Source organism: Sorex araneus, chromosome 6, assembly GCF_027595985.1.
Source record: "Sorex araneus isolate mSorAra2 chromosome 6, mSorAra2.pri, whole genome shotgun sequence".
In the NCBI taxonomy this organism is placed as follows: Eukaryota; Metazoa; Chordata; class Mammalia; order Eulipotyphla; family Soricidae; genus Sorex; species Sorex araneus.
Genome location: NC_073307.1, coordinates 118,838,184 through 118,852,820, shown reverse-complemented (window position 1 = coordinate 118,852,820; position 14,637 = coordinate 118,838,184). Strand labels below are relative to the sequence as shown.

The 14,637-nt window shown below is 47.1% G+C and overlaps 1 protein-coding gene and 1 non-coding gene across 4 annotated transcripts in view; one reads left to right on the top strand and one right to left on the bottom strand.

Moving 5' to 3' along the window:
• NUCB2 (nucleobindin 2) overlaps positions 1–12,542 on the bottom strand; it is a 47,015-nt gene extending 34,473 nt beyond the window's left edge. For 2 of the 3 annotated variants that reach the window (XM_055141284.1, XM_004613567.2), the window contains exons 1-2: positions 12,425–12,542; positions 4,976–5,124 (exon numbers count right to left, since the gene is read on the bottom strand). The gene's annotated coding sequence lies outside the window, so the exon portion shown is untranslated. The remainder of the gene's footprint in view (positions 1–4,975; positions 5,125–12,424) is intronic. The other variant, XM_055141285.1, reaches the window with a different exon arrangement.
• LOC129406213 (U6 spliceosomal RNA) lies at positions 3,497–3,601 on the top strand. The gene has a single exon (XR_008630876.1). It is a non-coding gene; the product is annotated as a U6 spliceosomal RNA (small nuclear RNA).
• Positions 12,543–14,637: the final 2,095 nt, after the last annotated feature.

Here is a 14,637-nt window from a genome sequence, read left to right as displayed (position 1 = left end):
TTGCTTTTTGGGTCACACCCAGCGATGCACAGGGGTCACTCCTGGCTCTGCACTCAGGAATTACCTCTGGCGGTGCTCAGGGGACCATATGGGATGCTGGGAATCGAACCCGGGTCGGCCACGTGCAAGGCAAATGCCCTACCCACTGTGCTATCACTCCAGCCCCGACCACTGTCTTTCTGTTTTGGTCAACAAACCATAGAAGGAGAGGAGTTGAGGAAAGGTGAATTTGAAAACATCCCATTGTCCCTTGGAAAGTACTAGCAACAAACCTTGCAAAACCGGTGTCAGAGGTTTGGAGGAAAATTCCAGGCAAAGAACAATGAAGAAATTCTGAGAAAGATAGTATCTTCTCTCTTCACAATAGAGTGACCAGTGTTGTATGAGAAAATAGAGACATTAACCATTCTGAAGGAAGAAAGGAATTAGTTGGTGAATAGACTCAGACTATGACTATGTCCCTGTCACTGTCATCTCCGTTGCTCATCGATTTGCTCGAGCGGGCACCAGTAACGTCTCTCATTGTGAGACTTACTGTTGCTGTTTTTGGCATATCCAATATGCCACGGGTAGCTTGCCAGGCTCTGCCGTGCGGGTGCGATACTCTCGGTAGCTTGCCAGGCTCTCCAAGAGGGGCGGAGGAATCGAACACGGGTCGGCTGCATGAAAGGCGAATGCCCTACCGCTGTGCTATCAATTCAGCCCTACAAGTCTCACAATGACTATGAAGAAGTCTTAAGATTACCTCCACTAATTTCATTATGGATGCACAATAAATGGTATAAGCAGGAGATGGAAAATTGCGTAGCGGGGGCTGGAGCAATAGCACAGTGGGTAGGGCATTTGCCTTGCATGAGGCCGACCCGGTTTTGATTCCCAGTATCCCATATGGTCCCCTGAGCACCGCCAGGAGTAATTCCTGAATGCAGAGCCAGGAGGAACCAACCCCTGTGCATTGCCGAGTGTGACCCAAAAAGAAAAAAAAAAGAAAAAGAGAAAATAGCTTGGTGGCTATGGTGCTTGCCTTGCATCTAACCAAAGGGCCCTGATCTTTGGCACTACATATGGTTCCCCACCATTGCTGGGATCATCCCCGAGCACAGAGTCAGGAGGAAGCTCTAGCACCACTAGGTGTGGCTTCCAAACAAAGCGAAAATGACATGAGCAAAACCATGATATATCTAAACTAGGGTAGAGAATAGCCAGCCTGTGGGTCATAGAAGGGCCACAAAATCATATGGTCTGGTCCTAGCAGGAGGGGACAAGCACATACGCTGCCAGTCAGCTGCATGTTTGCTTGTATAATGTTATAAATATCTGCCCTTGGAGGAAACAAGAATCCCCAGTCTTGATCTAAATGGACCCATCAAAATACTGTCAGCAGGGGCTGGAGTAATAGCACAGCAGGCAGGGCATTTGCCTTGCACATGGCTGACCCAGGTTCGATTCCCAACATCCCATATGGTCCCCTGAGCAACCTCAGGGGTAATTCCTGAGTGCAGAGCCAGGAGTGACCCCTGTGCATCATCAGGCATGACCCCCCCCAAAAAAAATGAAATTGAAAGGAAACAATGTAAATGTCATCGTTTAATCATCATCATTTTCCTGCCTGGTATATAATGACATTTAGATATCAAGGTCATCTATATATGTCTCTGTACGATTAGGAATTTTGTTTTATAGAAAAGATTCCTAGGGAGAGAATAGGAATTTTGAGGTAGAGCAAAATGACAAAGCAAGCAAAGTAGCTTTCAGTAGGTACAAAATAATTCCCCTCCATCAGGAGAGATTCCCCAAGCACCACCAGTTTCTTCCCATCCCAACCCCTACCAAAAATGTTCAGGTCTTAAAGTGGCATTTAGTAAGTATTTTCAGTTAGCTGGCTGACAATGTAAAATGTCTCTTAAAAAACAGTAAGAAACATTATACTCATAAGACTCCTGGTTGCCTTTTTTATGTGGGTTCATTGGTTCCCACATAAAGAAAGGAAAAAAGAAAGATAAGGTACTAATTATAAAGAACTACTATAATTTTTGTTCTAGCAATTCAGTGAACAATTCAAAACCTTGTCACTGTCACTGTCATCCCATTGCTCATCGATTTGCTCATGTGGGCGCTAGTAACGTCTCCATTGTGAGACTTGTTACTGTTTTGGGCACATCAAATATGTGACGGGTAGCTTGCCAGGCTCTGACATGCAGATGAGATACTCTCAGTAGTTTGCCAGGCTCTCAAACCCGGGTTGGCCGCGTGCAAGGCAAATGCCCTCCCCACTGAGCTATATCACTCCAGCCCTCAAAACCTTGTAAAATTACAATTATACTTTGTAGAATGAAGTATGATACAAATTTCAGCTTATTCCTTCTCTGCCTCCTAAAATCCCTAAAGGACTGAATACATCTTTTAATTCCGCCCCATTTTAATTTGTATTTTCTGAATTTTTTACTTTTCTCAAAATTTTCAATTCAGGTTTTTGCTTTTTATGGAATGGTGACAACTGACCATTTCACATAAAAAGCAGCTGGTATATTTTATTAAGTTTTACAAAGAAAAGTCTGGAAAGAAACAAAATACTGGTATAATTAAGAATTTATAAGGGTTAGTAACTAAGAGGAAATTTCAAGAGACATGACAACAGTAAAGTGATTTTTTTTTCGCTTTTTGGGTCACACCTGGAGATGCACAGGGGTTACCCCTGGCTCTGCACTCAGGAATTACCCCTGGCAGTGCTCAGGGGACCATATAGGATTCGGGGAATTGGACCCAGGTTGGCTGTGTGCAAGGCAAATGCTGTGCTATCTTGCTCCAGCCCCAACAACAGTAAAGTGATTTAAATACACGCAGACACTAAGGACCAGGAAGGTAGTTCAGGTAGAGCATGTATGCATGCTTCTGATTTATGAGGTTCTGGGTTTGATCCCTAGCACCATAGACAACTATAACAATAATAAAAAAGAACAGGGCTAGAGAAATAGTACAATGGGTAGAGTGCTTGCCTTACATGTGGCCAACCTTTGTTCAATCCCCAGCATCCCATATGGTATACCCCACTCTCAGCCAGGAGTGATCCCTGAGTACAGATCTAGGAGTAAACCTGAACACAGCAAAGGTTGAGTGCCCCTCCAAAACAAAGAGAATAACTTACAAGAAAGGTAAAAATGTGCCTTAGGTGTCAATACTGTATTTTGAGAAAGATTATACTTTTCAACATAAATTTACTTCCTAGTGTTTTGTGATCTGGTCTCCTTGGAATAATTTATCACAGTCTTTTTAGTACCTTGTCTATAGCAAGTGGTCTAATCAGTGCTAGCTCTTTTTAAAAATATATATATATATGTGTATATATATATACATATATATACACACATACACATAAATTTGCAATACACATCTGTTGAGCATTTATAGGCAATTAAAAACTAACCAGAACAAATACTCAATCAAGGCAGAAAGGCTGCTATAATGAAGCATGAGATGAAAGTTAAAAAAAAAAAAAGTGCTCACTTCGGCAGCTCGTATGCTAATGCTGGAACAATAGAGAAGATTAGCATGGCCCTTGCACAAGATTAGCATGCATATTCATGAAACACTCCATATTTTTAAACATTGGGGGAAAAGTAAAAACTGAAACACAATTTACTAGATGAGAGTATGTCCGCGGCTAGGAGCAGATATCAACAGCTTAAAGATCTCAGACTTTCCTCTCATAGCATTTAAACATAAGTTTGAATGTTTGGGGGTTGTTTGTTGTTTTACAAAAACATCCAAAAGAAGACAGATATTTTTTTGTGCCCATGTCCAGAATTTAGGGAAGTTCTGCCTTCTCAGTAACAGAAAGTCAGTTTTCATTTGGGGAGGCCAAGCATCCAGTTACATTTCTGTTTCCTTTCTAACCTCATTTCTGTTTTCGTTGTAGCCTGAGTTCTGGTTGAGAGAAATTCTCAGAGAGGGAGAGAACACCTCCTGCCTTCGCCTTCCTGCCTGCAATTTGATATTGATCGTCTGAGCTCCACAGCTTTATTGCATTGCAAGGACCCGGCCTGCTGCTTAAGAAGAACACAGCAAATAACCATGGAGCACAGAGCCAGGAAGATAGTACAGTGGGTAGAGCACTTGCCTTGCATGTGACTGACACAGTTTCAATCCCCAGCACCCCATAAGATCCCCTGAGCCCACCAATTTTGATTCCTGAGCACAGATTTAGGAGTAAGCCCTAGCACCACTGGGCATGGCACAGAAAAAGAAAAAGTACTGATTAGGAGGGCAATTATTCAGAGGCTAATTAGTACAAGGGTTAAGACAAAGGCCTTGCATGTGGCCCCGAGCACCACAGAGTCCTCTGAGCATTGAGCACCAGGGTCCAGCCAGGAGGTCTCCAAAGGAGTGCTGGGAATCACCCTTCAGGGGTCAAACTGGGTTGGCCAAGTGCTTGGGACCAACTGCCACCAGGGTGTTTGGGATAATCCCCAGCACTGCAGGGCCCAAGCAGCACCACAGACATCCTTTATCCCTTGCACTGAACTTCCAGCACAGAGGACCAAGGATCACAGGAAGAGGATCCCTTGCTTGGGAGCACTGTGAACCGAGCACTGCTGGGAACACCCCACCACCACTCTCATCAAAAAAATTTAGATCTCTGAAACCTTTATGGGGCTACTTTATGTTTATCCCAGACTGTCCACTTAAAGTATTATTTACATGAGAAAATAAATATTGCGTTTAAGCTATCAATCAATCTGTTGTGGGTTTGGGGTTTTATGTTTTCATTTGGGCTTTTATGCCACACCCAGCAGTGCTCAGGGCTTTTTCCTGGCAGGGCTCAGGGAACCATCTGTGCTGCCAGGGATCAAACTGGGTTGGCCAAGTACAGAGCAAGTGCCTTAACCTCTGTACTATCTCTCTGGCCCCTGTTATATTTGTCATTTTTCCCCCCTTGGGTGAGATAAACAAATGCAGTTCTTAAGTGATCACTTACCTTCAAACAGATAAAGAACTTTTATGTCCTCGCTACAGATGATACAACTGCAGTCTAGAGAGGTAAGATGACTCGAGCAAAATCAAATTAGTGAGGTCTTGGCATGTAGAGCAATGCTTTTTTCACTGAAAACTGGTGCTTAGTAGGTCCTACATGAAAGAAAGGAAGATCGATTTAATATAAGCATAAGTTTAGCCCTCTTGCAGAAGTAATGATACATGGTATTTGTTATGCATTTGTTAAATCCTTATAAAAAGTACCAAATTTTCCTATGGAAGGAGACTGAATTACATCTTCTAGTGTGAAGGGAGAAAGAACAATTTTAAATAGAATGAAAGATTAGAGCAAAGACACTTACTTTAGTGCCCAAGCTTTACTACATGGCTCCCCTTTAAAGAGGAAGAACTCAGATAAATTCACTTTTGAGCTAGAGAGATGGTGCAATGGGCTGAGCGCATGCACTGCATGCAGAAGGCCTGGGTTCCATCCCTGTCGCCCACCCCATCCGGACTCTGCTAAGATAACCCTCCAAGTACAGAGACTGGAGCAACTCCAGAAGGGCTCTCCAGCAAAGAGACGTCATGTTTTCCCATTTGGGGGGTCCGGTGGCACCCACAGCTGTGCTTCAGGGCTACTCCCAGGGATGCTGGGGGTGGGAGGGGGGATGAGGGCACCCCATATCCCACAGGCAAAGCCCATTCTCCAGCTCTGGGGCCCTTCCCACTAAATTCTTAAGTGGAATTCTTAACATCCTGAACAGGGATTTTCCTTCACTTTTACCACCGCATTGCAAAGTGAGCCCATCCGCAGAGGGGAACAGGGAGCCCCTGGGCACATGCGCAGTGAACCCCGTTTCCGCCAGAGTCGGCCTTCTCAGAGTCCAGCCCTGAATGTGGCTCCTCGGGCACCAGCCCGCCAGGGGCCGGGCGGCAGGGCGCCTCTTCCCTGCGCACTGCCAAGCGGCATCTTCCTCTCTGAACATGGCTTCCACCTCCCCCCTCCTGAGGGACCAACCCGGCCCCAGGTCACACTGCCACCCCCTGACTGATCCAGACTTGTGCCACCGACCAGGGCTCCCCACGGCCACAGGCTGCCTAGTATCTGTGCCCCCCACCCCCCGCCCCAAAGCAGCACAGGAACCATCTCCCGAAAGGATGCCTGCCCTCAGGCTCTGCACTGGGGAGGGGTGTCGGGACACAGCACCAAGCACCCTGCCTGGTCAGGGCATCAGCTTCTGTCCAGGCGTTAGAAAGTCCGGCTTCAGCCAAGAGGTGTCGGAGTTCCTGGCCTGCGCTGGGCCAGTCTTCCTGCTTCCAACTCCTCTTACTGTTACTCACCCTGAGGCTGAGGATAAAGCGGCCTTCCAGTCCCGGGGGGAGGGGGTGGTCCCGCCTCTGTGCTGACCGGAGAGGAACCCTCATGCCTTATCTCTAGTCTCTAGTAGGTAAAGGGCCTTTCTTTTGTTTGGGGGCCACACCTGGCGCTGCTCAGGGCTTACTCCTGGCTCTGTGAGCAGGAATCACTCCTGGCAGTGCCCGGGGGACCATATAGGGTACCAGGAATCAAACCTTGGTCAGCCGCATCCAAGCAAAGTGCCCTAGTGCCTAGTCACTGTATAGTCTCTGTACCATTGTTCTGGCTGGGGGAGAGGGGGTTCTTTTTCTCCCCCCCCCTTTTTTCTTAAAAAAAGTTTTTTTAATTGGCTCACCGTGAGATACAGTGATAATGTTGTTTGTGATCGGGTTTCAGTCATACAACACTCCAACACCCACCCCTTCACCAGTGTACATTTCCTATGCCAATGTCCCCAGTCCCCCCCCCCACCCCCCATCAACCCTCCCCCTGGCCCCCAGCTTGCCTCTATGGCACTCTTGCCACTCTCTCTTTCCTTTTTTCCTTAGAGGCACTGTGGTTTGCAACACTGTTACTGAAAGGATATTGTGTATATCACTTTACTTCCTCTCATTACCAGCTCTCATCCAGAATGATCATTTCCAACCACACTGTCATTGTGGTCCCTTTTCTGGATATCCCACCCCCCACCCCTTGTGGTGAGCTTCCTAGCATGGACCAGTCCCCCTGGCTCTCATTCCTATTGTCTTTGGGCATTATCTCATGTCTTTTTTTATATCCCGCAAATCAGTACAAATCATTCTCTGTCTGTCCCTCTCCCTCTGACTCATTTCACTGCATGGGGTTTTCTTAACAAGCCTGCTAGACTTCCCAGAGGCACCGGAAACAGGCCAGCAGCCATTCCCTCACCCACTCATCTTGCAACCTTTCGTCCCTCAGAGCTGGGCAGCTCCCAACCCTTCAAGAGACTCTTGTCATTGAGGGTGCAGGAAGGTGAGGTGAGACGGGGTGGCAGGACAGGCCTGTGTGCTCCCCGGTTCTATAGTGCTGATCAGTGTGACCTTCGAAGTATCCACGAGAGAAATATATTAACCAACATTTTATTCTCTGATTATCAACACACCAGAGTTCTCAAAGCAAAACCAAACCCAAGCTAACTGTGGGGCTCGGAGGAACAGCTCAGCATCTTAGACATCTCCCTTATAAGCTGATGGTCAATCACTCCAGGGCCACCACATGTGCCCAGCACCATGCTGGCCGTTCTGCCAACTCTGACCCCTAGGGTCTCAGGAATGTTCAGCTACACTGTAGCCAGGTGTGTATAAGCACAATAAAAGGCTGTGCCACTCCCCACAGGCATCAAGAAAGATGTGCCATTACCATGGGGGTGCAAGCCCTCATGACCACACAACTCAAACCAGCACGTGTGCAAGCCCCCAAACCAAAGGAAGGCTCTCCTCGGTGTACACCTGGGTCCAGTACACAAGTGCCACAGCAGGATGGGCAGCCCCTGGCAATCACAAATAAATGTGTGAAAGCACCACAGCAGGTGTGTGTTCAACCCCTGGTGACCGCAACAGCAATGAAAGTGGAACATTGAGTAAAATTAACTAACCCCTAGCCGTAGTTTCGATAACAGAGCTTCATTATAAAGCAAAATCATCTCAAGTTCTTTTTTGAAATCCCACTGCTTAACTGAATACAAGACGGTTAAATCACATGCAAACTCATCAGAAAATATCCATCAATTATTTCAAGTAGTCTGAGGGGAGAGAAGAAAGAAAATATTACATATATTTCTGGGTCGGAGAGATGGTTCAGCGGGCAGGGCGCTTGCTTTGCATATGGTCAACCATTTTTGGTCCCCCAAGCCCCACCTGGAGTGATCCCTAAGGACAGAGCCAGGAGTTAGCTCTGAACATCAGCAGGTGTGGCCCAAAAACAACAAAAAGAGCACACAGATTTATTTCTTCCTAAAGTGTTTTAGACATAAAATTGAAGGAGGAGATTCAACAGTTACAAGAAATATATTGGAAAGGACTTTGTTATGACTGTGGCTATGGCTTTTTTATTAACACAGTCAAAAATAAACAGCAGTTTCAGCACGAAGTGCTCTCACTTGCTGGCAACCGACTTGCCTCTCTGGATCTTCAATTTCTTGTCTTTAAGACTGAACTCACTATTTTTTTTTTAAGTCCTCTTCCCTTCCCCCTATTGCTGTATATGTGCTTTCAGGGGTGCAAACTCTTCTTGGTCTTGTTTTGGAGTCACACTCATGGTGCTCAGGGGTTACCCTGGCTCTGCACCCAGGAATCACTCCCGGCCAGGCTCAGGGGACCATCTGGGTGCCAGAGATTCAACCCAAGACAGCCACGCACAAAGCAAGGAGCTTACCCACTATCCTATCTCTCGTGCCCCTGGAACGCTTTAGTGGCGGAGCTTGCACACATGCTGATCAGGGGTTGTATCCTGTCTGTGGTGCTCATACAGCTTTTTAGTATGCTCACTGAGGTGAATGATTTGCAGCACCTGAACCTGCAAACAGCCCAGTTGTCAGGACTGAAATTGAGGTAAGCACTAGCACCTGGGACTGAACTCAGCCTCATGTTTGGAAGGCAAAATTTTGCCATCAACCAAGTCCTAAATAACACTTCTTTATACATCTTTTGATTAGAAACAAATATAAATAAATACAATGTAACTAGCACGGAGCATGGCAATAGTAAATGCTCCTTGATATAAACGCCTTTCTGTCTTGAAAATTAAATCCCTGTTTCTTCAAGTAATGAAAATATGTTCTGTAAATACTCAAGAATGGTAGAACTTGGGGCTGGAGCAATAGCATAGTTGCCTTGCATGCGGCCAACCCGGGTTCGATTCCCAGCATCCCATATGGTCCCCCGAGCACCGCCAGGAGTAATTCCTGAGTGCATGAGCCAGGAGTAAACCCCTGTGCATCGCCAGGTGTGACCCAAAAAGAAAAAATAAAAAGTGGTAGAACTTAAATGCATCTTCGAGAAACAAGTTTGACATTCAACCGTCATCCTTTTTTTTTTTCTTTTTAAGACTGCATTAGGCTCTCTCTGATCATTGCCTCAGTCCTGAAGTAGTGGCAGGCCAAGGAAAACACAACCAAGAAAAAAACAATAATAAATCTCCTCCTCATGACATTAAAACAGGGCACTTGTGAGAGAGGCAGGTCTCTTTCTCTATAGCACTGAGTCAGGACAGCCGGGAGGCTTCCTCATCCTGTCAATATCATCATTGTAACTGAAAATGAGTGATGTGGAAAATAATGGCTTCGGAGTTTTGCAGCAGCAGGGACCAGGGCTACTGGTAACCAGTGCTGAAATCCACTTTTCCCTTTGAAAATGAGAGTCCATGGGAAAGTGGGGTGCAAAACCAAAACTTAGCTGATGACAAACTTATCTGGACTCTAATCATTCCCTCTAGAAACCATGAGTATAGCGCCTTGGGATATGGTCCTTTTGAAAGCTCAATCTCTGTTTGAGACCTACGTTCAATCCCCTGCCCTGAAAACAGGCAAATAAACAGAAAAGGACATCAGTTGGGGCTGGAGAAGTAGTACAGTGGATAAAGAACTTTTCTTACACACAGCCCACCCAGGTTCCATTCCTGACACTGCAGACGGTCCCTGAAGCCCCAGTAGAAGCCATCCCTGAGCACAGAGCCAGGAGTAAGCCCAGAGCCAAGAGTAAGCCCGAAGCACCGCCATGGGTAGCTCAAAGACCAAAACAACCCCCCACCACAATATAGATTTAGTGCCCCTGATGCTCATATCTATAGAAAGCGACACCAATTAAAAAAACCATTATACCACCTTTGTTTTCAGCCTTAACATTTAGTTACAATATCCTTGATTATAGATTTTTGAAAAGAAGATATTGTTGTTGGCCTATATCACTCAATAAACAAATCTATCAAAATCACAGTTTCATTATTTGCACACACTATTTGTCAGATAATGAAAACACGATATGTCACAAAGTTCTGCCAAAAATAAAATCAGGCAACTGCAATCTCAATTTCCATTAGGTTGCTTTCAATGTCTTAAGTTGGAGAATCTGGGCACAAGAAATGATTTCGGGTGGTTTGTTTCACACCATATGTCTCTAATAGGTTATAAAGCATGGGAAATTAATGTACTTTTCTAGGATCATTTGGCAGTCAGGATTAGGACCTGACCATTCAGTTCTAATTCATTTTGTTAAACCATATCATGCTTCACCTTATAATTTTTTATAGAAAATCATTCACATTTTTCCTTGAATAAACTGTTTAGAATTGTTTGAAGCCTGTTTTGCGTGTGCCCGCTTTCTTTTATGGGCACACGGGCAGTGCCCTGAGGCTCAAGGCCACTCTGGGTGGGGCACAGTAAGGCAAGGGCAGGTGGTGCTGAAGGGACCACCAGGGCTGTACCTGGGGGTATAAGGGTAGGAGGGGTGGAACTCAGGAGCTTCCTGGGGAGCCCACACCAGGCCACCTCAACTGTCCCAGGCACCCAGGAATAGGATTTTTAAAGTCTGCAATCCAACTCCCTGTGTTAAACAAAACTTTATTTATTTTGAGGGTATTTTTTGGGGGGGGGACCCCTATGTTATTCAAGGATTATTCCTATATTCCTAACTCTGTGCTCACAAGTGATTCCTGCGGGGCTTGAGAGACCATATGTTGGTGCTGGACATTGGAACCCGAATCAGTTGCCTGCAAGGTCACAGCCTTGGTCCCTGTGCTATCTCTCTACCCCAAACACAAATGTCTCTTTCAATTTTCCATTTCAAGACTTTCAGTTTCTGTACCACTGTCATCTGGTTGCTCATCGATTTGCTTGAGAGGGCACCAGTAACATCTCCATTCTGAGACTTGTTGTTACTGTTTTTGGCATATTGAATCCGCCACGGGGACCTTGCCAGGCTCTGCCGTGCGGGCGGGATACTCTCGGTAGCTTGCCAGGCTCTCCGAGAAGGACGGAGGAATCGAACCCTGGTCGCCCACGTGCAAGGCAAACGCCCTAGCCGCTGTGCTATCGCTTCAGTCCAAGATTTTCAGTTACTTAGAAATATTTTAATCTTCCGCCGTGCCAAATATAGAGTATTCGATTCTCATAACACGAGATTATCTACGTTAAGGATTATGTGCGGTACAGTTTAAAACCCCACGCTTGACTCTGCACCTACTTTAGAATTCAAAGGTCTCTTGCATACCTCGATCAGCGAAAAAGTGCTTAGAAAGTAGAGTCATTTAAATAATTCTAAATAACACAAAATTAATTCGGTGTGTCTATGGAGATTCACCACCTATCCCCAAACAAAAGGCCACTGGTATTGATCGTGCTGTTGATACCCCGGAGGAGCGCCCATTATCGATGTCATTGATTAGTGCCTACAATTTCAGTGCCCACAATCCTCCTGTAAGATGATTGCCAATCAAGATTACCGAGAGCATCATCCATAGCGGTAAAGCACATTTCCTCGCTGCGTTACCACAAACCAGGCAGGCACAAACCATCTTTCTCGGATCCTGAAACTGAAAGGGCTCACCCCTAAACGATCCAGTCACTGAAGAAAAGAAAACAATACCGCAACTTTCCCCTCTCCTAAGTGTCGGGGGCTGTGGGTGGAAGGGGAGCGGCGGATGAGCAGGGCTCGCCGGCCTAGCTCCAGTCGGGGCGCGCGGGGAAGGCGTGAGTACCAGCTCAGAATTAGTGGGGTTCCCCACTCTCACCCCAGGGCACCTCCTTCGCCCATCAACCTCCCCAAAGCCTGTCTGGAGCCCCGCCGGGTCTCGGTCCTCTCCCCACCCCAGCCTGTTCCCAGCCCAGAAGCTGCCAGCCCACCCCCCCACACCCCCCATGGATCCCCGAAGCCAGCCCAGGTGCCCCCTTGCGCGTAGAGCCCAGGAAGCAACCCCAGTCCTCATGCTCGGGCTGGAAGCCCCCGCATCGCCCGTACGTCCCCACCCACCCACCAGTGCGGCCCCAGCCCTCCGCCCTAGCCCGGCAGGGCAGGCGAGGAACCTGAGCCTGATCTCAGAAGCCGCCCGCACCCGCCTTCCGCCGCGCAGATGCGCACCCACCTGCCTCACCTAGCGCGCGGGGCTCCGCCTGCTGAATGCACCCAGCGCGCACCGCTCCGACTTGTCTCCTGCCCGGGCCCGCGCGCGCCCGCCTTCTCGCTGCCATGGCGACGGCCCCCGCCCCCAGGCCGCCGCTGATTGGCCGCAGGGCGTAGGACAGGGAGCTGATTGGTGAGGGACGGGTGCTGATTGGTAGGAAGGGAGGGGCGGGGCGTTGCGAGCTGCAGGAGGCTGAGCCAAGGGGGACGTGGCGCTCTGCGTCGCGGGCGGGGAGGCCGCGCCCCTTCCTTTCTCTGGCTTTCCTGGAGAGGCCGGTGGAGCAAGACTTGGGGTTTGGTGAGGTGGTGCAACGCCCAGACCGCTTAGAGTCCGGGATGTCTCAAACCCATTGTCGCCCACTGTGGATTTGGCCCCCAGACCTCCTCCCTGGGGGCGGGGGGGTCGTGCTAGAACAACCTGGGTTTGGGCTGGGCGCTGGGCCACTGGGACGTGGGGGGGTTAGTTCGCCCCGTCTTCTCTCCCACCCCTCTGCTCACATGCCCCTTTTGTCTCCACTCCTCTCTCACAGAAACCGAACCCCCAACCATACACTGGAAAGATGAAGAGACTAGAAGGGGAAGTGTGGCTCGTTTGGGCAGCCTCGAGAAACCGATTGCAAAGTCGAATCTGACAAGTATCGCCACTCTGTAACACATTAATAGAAAAGTGATTGGCACATAGGAAGTGCTCAGTAAATGTTACTTGTGCTGACGGGAATTCAAGTTAATCCAGCACTATAATTCAGGCATCGATTCCAAGACCAGCCACCACTATTTTCTCTCTTGCTCATCGCTTTTGGGGGGGGTTTGTTTGTTTGCTGGGAGGCTGGGGAGCACCCTCCTCCTGTGCTCAAGACTTACTCCTCACTCTGTCCTCAGGGGACATAGGATGTTAGAGACAGAGCCAGGGTCCTAAGCCAGTACCATCTCTCAGACTCATCTTTTAAACACCTCTCTTCTACTTACTTTAAACTGTTACATTCTCAGTTAAGCTCCTTTTTACTGTTCAGGAGGTGACTCTTGTCCATTTCCTTTCATTCAAGATCTCCAACTTATCTTTCTTGCCATCTCCAAAGTCTCCTGAAGGTGTAATAGCAAAAGCAAATATAAGAACGATAATTAAGGGGCTAGAGTGATAGCACAGCGGGTAGGGCATTTGCTTTGCAGGCAGCCGACCCAGGTTTGATTGCCAGCATCCCATGTGGTTCCCTGAGCACCACCAGGAGTAATTCCTGAGTGCAAAGCCAGGAGTAACCCCTGTGCAATGCCAGGTGTGACCCAAAAAGCAAAAATAATAGTAATAATAATAATAATAATTAAATGTAATTCTGAGATAGACTGAAGAGCAAGAGAACTAGAGAAAGGATGTTCAGGAGGTAAGGATGTTAAATTTCAATTTGTAAAATACATGAAAAATATTTGGGTGCTTCTTATGTAAGTATCACTAGTAACCAGTGTTAGTGTCAGATAGGGTGACACTGTCACATCCCAATGCTAGATAGCATTAGAAACACACACACACACACACACACACACACAGTGTTTGGTCCACATCTGATGGTGCTCAGGGCTTACTCCTGGCTCTGTGCTCAGGATATTACTCCTAGTGAGGCTCAAGAGACCATATGGGGTGCCAGGGATCAAACCAAAGTTGGCCACATGCAAAGCAAAACCCTATCTACTACACTATAGTTCCGGCCCTAAGAATACATTAAAGGCAGGAATAGCTTCCACCTTTTCGTTAGCTATTACCTAAAACAGGGTCAAACACGCAGTTCCTCACCCAGGCACTAAATTGGGGTAGACACTATAATTTAAGGAGAGACTCTGAAATATCTGGTAATAACCTACCTAGGTTTTAGTAATCCAGTGGAAGAGGAGAATGGAAACTGAGAAGATTGGATTACTCTAACAATACAAAAGGATAATGAACACTAGCCTGGTGACTGAGATGCTGGCATTATTCCCAGCAACATCCTGGAGTGAAGGAAAAACAAAGCAAGGAAGACAAGGCAAACAGATTAAATAGCAAGATACAGGACTAGGAGAAGGAGCTGAATTAAATATTTCAGAATGTTATATGCATATAAAGCAGGCAGCTGCATCTCCTATACTGGATATAGCTTTGTGCTAGAGAAAAATAGGAATGTTAATAATAAACCTCCCTTGGCCTGA